Below are 6,436 nucleotides of genomic sequence, written 5' to 3'. Positions count from 1 at the left end.
CTAATAAATGGACTTTTTTTTACACGAGGAACAAAATAACGATTACACCGTTTTATGATGACCTCAATCCATTGTTCCTTAGCAGTTGATTTTCTTTTTAAATAATTTCACGTTTAAAATGTGGTTTTCATCTTTTAATTTTGATTATTTTATATTTTCATATATCTTATTTATTAATGAATTGAACACACAAAACAAAAGTTGTATCAATTTACTACAGAAATCCTAAAAAACAAAACAAATTTTCTGTTTTGAACACAAAAGAAAAAAACGAATTCTTCCCGATTAAAAAAAAAAAAAAATATTGAATTCCTGAAATAAAAGGTAAGTGTTTTTCTTTTACTTTTTAACAATTTAAAAATTCAATAACTTTTTAAATAATTTTAAACATTAAAAACATTTTTTGTTATTGCAATCCAATAAAGAATACGAAAAAATTGCGAAAACTAATCGTTATTGTATTTTTATTAAAAAAAAGATTTCTGTCACTAAGAAAAATGCAATTTTACCCAACTTTCCGAAAAATATATATAACTTTCCACTTGGTGAATTTTCGTAATTTTTAAAAATATTACTATTTTCGAATTTTCAGTTAATTATGTAATAATGTTTTCGCTTAAAACGACATATTAAAAAAAATCGATCTAGACTCTATCGACTAAAAATCTCTTTAAATTATATTATTTAATCTGACATTGAATATTTATCCAAATATATATTATTTCGCTGAAGAATTCCTTTGTGTTTTTAATGTTTTCTCCAATATTTTAAATTTTAGCATGGGAATCACTTTCTTTTACAAATTTACATAAATAAACACATTCATTTCATTGGCCATCCACCAACTTGAAAAAAAACTTAATATAGAAAAAAAATTATTGCAAAACTTTACAATCTTACCCAGCCTAGTTTAATCCTTTAAAAATTTGACTTTATTTTGGCGACTACGTTTCAACAACTTTAAAATATACGCAAAATGAATATAAAACTAATAAATATTTAAGTTTTTAAGGTTGGTAATCACTTTCCTTTATAAATTTAACGTAAAATGAGCACCCACTTTATGACCAGTTAGCAGTCAATAATATCTGTATTTTTGGTTTTTGTTGTTATTGTTGGAAGGGAAGAGATTGAGACTCATATCAGTTTTTGCTTTCTTACGTTTTTTTTTTTTTTCGATGGGGATTAGATTCTATGTGTTGTTAACTATTCTGTACTTCAACTTAACAATTTAATAAACCAAAGATACCGTAAAAAATTGACATTTTTAGGGGTGGTTTCCTACCAGAATTTTGTTTAATTATTGATTTTTAAATAATTATCGGGACTTCGTAGATGGCTGTTTTATATCATCCAATTTTTCTAATTTTTACTCGGTATGAATATTTTTTAAGTTTCTTTAACACTTCCAAAAAAGTTAAAGCACAAAGCAAGGTTATCCAAGTAGGTAGAAGAGTTACTGATGTTGCCTTTGGTAACAATCATTTGTTATATATTTGATTTTTTTTACCACCTTTTCGTTTTTTGTCTAAAATGCCCATTCAATTTTTAAATTGTTAGGTGAAAGTACAGATTAGTTAACAAGGACCCCATTTCTCATGTTAAGAATAGCTTTCTAAATATCATTATTATTAATAAGTTGAGGTGTCCTTTAAAAAAAAATAGAATGTATGAGTAAAAAAAATGGCACTTTTTAAATATCAAATATGAATTTGAATTTTAACATTTAAAAAAGCCAACAACAATATTTTATGGTATCTTTTGTTTATTAAATTGACTAGAAGCATAGTGTAGTATCTGTTCTGATACTACACTTCATTTTTATAGAATGTAAAACAAAAAATAAAAACTTTTTGTAAAATATAAAATATGAATTTGAATATTAACATTTAAGAAAGCCGACAACACTATTTTTACTGTACATTTCTTGGTCTTTTGGCTAGGATTAAAGTGTAATATCTGTTCTGATACTACATTTCACCTTTTCTGACCTCGATCAGTGGAGCAGAAATCCTTCTAGATTGAGGCAGCTTTTATTTTTGTTTTTGTGTTCTCATTTAGAGTGCTCCTCTTTGGGGAGCTAGATTTTCCCCCGCATTAAAAACCAACTTTATGTCTAACTCTGCTCTCATGGGGAGACAAGTAAATAGAAACAATATTTTTACGGTATCTTTTGTTTAATAATTTAGTTGGTGAAAATTGTGGAATAGTTAACAACACATGGGATTTTATGCTCCTTAAGAAACGTAAGAAAGACAAAATATATATTACCCCCCCCCTTCACTAATTGCTGCAAAATTAGAAATTGCAACTAATTACATTATACATTACAATTATATGCCTGGTTGACTAGAAACTGGCCATGAAGTCAGTGTTCATTTTATGTTTAATTTATATAAGAATGTGATCTCCTAATATTTATTATTTTTTAATTACTTCAGTTCGTATATTTTTAGGCTGTTGAAATATAAAAAACCTCTAAAAGGTACAAATTGAAAAGTTAGGGGAAAACTATGCTGGGTTAGATAGTAAAGATTTACAAAAATCTTTTTCTTTTTATTTCGTTTTTTTTTGTATAACAAATGTAATTTTGTGTGCGTGAAGGTGGCGTATTTTTAATAGACAATTTTTAATTGATCTATTTTTTTGATGGTACAATTTTTTTTAGAGCAATGTACCGACAACTCTTTTTTTAATTTCTAAAATTCTAAACTACTTGTACGACAGCACGTATGTAATTAGTTTGGTTACAATTGTGTAATGACAGAGAATTGCAGCGCCAATTTAAAAATGTTTGAGCAGTCAATGGTTAATTACAAAAATAAGTGTCATGCATATTTAATATGTACAACTGTTTAGACAAACACATAATATTGTATGTGATTTCTTTCACTAAAAATTTGAATTTTATTTTAATTGCAAATATATTTATTATTAATTGAAATGTTTTACTTTTTACAAATCCTCAAAAATATTTTTAACAAATTCTCTCCAGATGTTCGAATGCTTTCTAAATAATAACTTTTTCTTTAACTAAAAGTTATGCAAATCTTTTAAATAAGATGCTCTTGAATTGACTCCCCTTTAAAAGAGGTTCTTTAAAAATGAAAACAAATATATTATCCAACTAACAGTAATGCACAAGTTCCCATATTCTTTCTGAGGTTGGGTCCCTACGAAAGAATATCTGAAAAAATATAAGATATAAGGGGGAAAACTATGCTGGGTTAGGTAGTAAAATATTTTTGTTTTTATTTCGACTTTTTATACGGCAGTCTAATTAATGTGATTTCTTTCATTAGAACTTTGCATTTTATTTTAATTGTTATTAATTGAAATGTTTTACTTTTTAAAAATCCTCCAAAAATATTTTTTACCAAATCCTATTCTAGTGTTTGAATGCTTTTCTAAATAATAACTTTATTCTTTAACTACAAGTTATGCGAATCTTTTGAATAGGGTGCTATTGACTCCCGTTAAAAAGAGGTTCTTTAAAAATAAAAACAAATATATTGTCCAAATAGCAGTAAGGAACAAGTTCTCGTTTTTTGTTTGAGGTGGGGGGTCCCTACAAAAGCGTATCTGAAAAAAAAATGTCATATGATGGTGGACTCTTGTGAATTAACTTGCGTACATGCATTGAACCAATGCCTTTGCGCACTGTGTTATAAACATGGTCTGAAAGATCTGAGTTTTTTTAAGTTAAGCTCTTTCAAACTGTGTCAGGGATTATTATTATGGGCTCATAAGGAGCTTTCACACAGGTTATCAAAGATCTCATTGAATACAGTCTGTGATATTCCCTGGAATCTGAGTGACAACAAGTCCTCCAGATTTTTTAGTACTCTCCACCTCTTTCGATAACATTAGCAAATAAATTTACATTATCACAATAACTGCTTTTTTTTTTACACAGTGATCACCACTTATCAAGGCCCGGAAGCCACTCAGGGATAAGGGTTATTGCAAGTACATTACGTTAGTGTGGAGATTTGATGAAGTGTTTAATTAAGGGGGCGGTTCATTAGGAATTTGTTAACATTGGACTTGAAGACATTCAAGTTGTAGTCCGGTGGGAAGCAGGCAGACGGAACAGAGTTCCACAGGCTTGCAGTTCTAAGAAAGAAGCTTTGTTCATGGAATCCGCATTTTGATTTAGGCACAGATATAGAGTGGGGGAAATTTTTCACAGTGGATTCAGCTAGACGGGTGTTTTTCGTGAAAGATTGGCGAGGGGGGACCAGAGATTGGAGTTCAGACGAGCACCTGCCATGGAAATAACGATAAAATGCTTGCTATTGATTTCTCGTTGGCAGTGACCATTGGTCTTTACTGGAATTTGAGTGGCAATAAGTCTTCCTAAGGTCCCAGTTCTAATCGCACTTATACAGTGGAGGTCTGGTCAGTGCTCATTTCTCGGTTTTTCTTTCCTCCTTGACTACTCGCCTATTTGGTTTTGCTCTTTTTTGAAGGAGAAAGAACGGTGATGTAAAGGGGGTTGGGTGTGGAGTTAGAGAACTTATATGTATGCAGCTTCAATGTTCTTGGTTCCATGTAGTGCTTCATGTTTTGTCTCTGTAGCAGTCTGGTCTACGCTTTTGGTTCGTTTGTGTTAGTCTCCACATTTAAGGGTTTTCCACATTTTCAGCTGTTTTCATTATTGTTGTTCGTTGTATTTTTTTCAGTCATTCCTCTGATTCCAATTTCTCCCATTCTTTTTAAAATTTTTTTGGGATTGTTCCTAGTACTCCTACTATTATAGGTATTATTTTGATTTTCTTCATCTTCCATATCCCTTTCAGCTCTTTGGCTATCTATGTGTATTTGCTCTGTTTCTCCTTTTCTTTGATATTCACCCTGTGGTGAACTAGACCAGTAAAGTCTTCGATTTGACAGGATTTTTTGTTCTTGTTAATTATTACGACATCTGGTATTATTACTATTATTATTATTATTATTAGTGGGACCTGTGGAAATGTAATATATTTTTGCTGTGCATTCTATGTTTAAATTGTATCTCCCCCTTACTAAAATAATAACTTTGATATATTACATTTCATTATTTTTCATAATTCTTGGATATGTTACTAATTTCGACATAATTTTAATCCACATTATCGCTCCATTACTAAAATAATAACTTTGATATATTGCTTGGGCTGATTATTTCATTACAAAAACACCAATCAATTAACTCGCATTTAGTTATTTTTCATAATTATTGGATATGTAACTAATTTCGACAATCATTTTTCAGAATTTTGACTCACATTACCCCCCCCCCCTCCTTCACGAAAATAGTAAATTTGATAAATTGTCTGCGCTGATTATTTCATTACAAACACACCAATCAATTAAATCACATTTCATCATTTTTCATCATTCTTGGATATGATATTTCGGCAATAATTTTTCATAATTTAAACCAACCTTTTCGCCTACTCCCTGACCTTTTCGCCTACATTGATATATTGTTTCGGCTGATTATTTCATTAAAAACACACCAACCCATTAACGCACTTTCTATCATTTCTCATAATTCTTAAATATGTTACTAATTTCGACGATCATTTTTCATAATTTTACCCGACATTAACCTCTCTCTTACTTAAAGAATAACTTTGATATATTGTCTGGGCTGATTATTTCATTTCAAATACACCAATCAATTAACTCACATTTCATCATTTTTCATAATTCTTGAATATGTTACTATTTTCGACAGTCATTTTTCATAAATAACATCCAGATAATTCCCCCTTACTAAAATAATAACTTTTATATATTATCTCGTCTGATTATTTCATTACAAACACATAAATCAATTCTTAGAGACGATATAGAGATTCCAAGTATGAAGAGTAGTGATAGGCGGAAGGTGAAAAACGAGGTAAAAATAATTCAAGGAGTAATTCACAACATCATAAGAAAGAACATATCGATTACGGAACTTAACAGGCTTCTATATGCAGCGTCATATGTTATTGCGAATCGTCTTGGCTTATTACAGAAGAAAAAGGGAAAAATGAAGGCCACACTGGCAGAGGCGGCTTGAAAGTATTAAACGGTGACGGAAAGACATTAGTAGAATCGAAGAAATAAGAAAAGGAGTTAAACTAGGACAGAAAGCTAAGGACGAGCTTGAAAGGAGGTCTAGATTGCTGGAAAAGGGATGAACGTTCTAACAATGTGTAAAGAGAAGGTCAACACTGGTTGTATAAAAATTAGGAACTTTGTTGGAAAATGTGTTGCAGAACAACCTTTTCCGGAACAATCAGTCTCAGCTGTATAAAGAATTAAATGGTAGTAAACAGGCGGGAAATAACAACAGATGCAAGGCAGTTCTGGAGTGGGATTCGGTCCATCGAAGGGTGATATAATGAGAAGGCTAGCTGGTTGGGAGAGGTCAGAGAAAGGCTATCAGAAATGCAGCAGA

General features: G+C 30.5%; 1 long non-coding RNA gene across 1 annotated transcript in view; it reads left to right on the top strand.

The window, feature by feature from the left end:
• The first annotated feature begins 254 nt into the window (after positions 1 to 254).
• LOC145270547 (uncharacterized) overlaps positions 255 to 6,436 on the top strand; it is a 25,977-nt gene continuing 19,795 nt past the window's right edge. Inside the window, exon 1 of the long non-coding RNA XR_013865434.1 lies at positions 255 to 324. This is a non-coding gene — a long non-coding RNA (uncharacterized LOC145270547). The remainder of the gene's footprint in view (positions 325 to 6,436) is intronic.

The sequence above is a fragment of the Euprymna scolopes genome, chromosome 46, assembly GCF_053919585.1.
Source record: "Euprymna scolopes isolate OS-2025 chromosome 46, ASM5391958v1, whole genome shotgun sequence".
NCBI lineage: Eukaryota > Metazoa > Mollusca > Cephalopoda > Sepiida > Sepiolidae > Euprymna > Euprymna scolopes.
The sequence above is the reverse complement of the archived record's forward strand: the minus strand, read 5'-3'. Positions and strand labels throughout refer to the sequence as shown.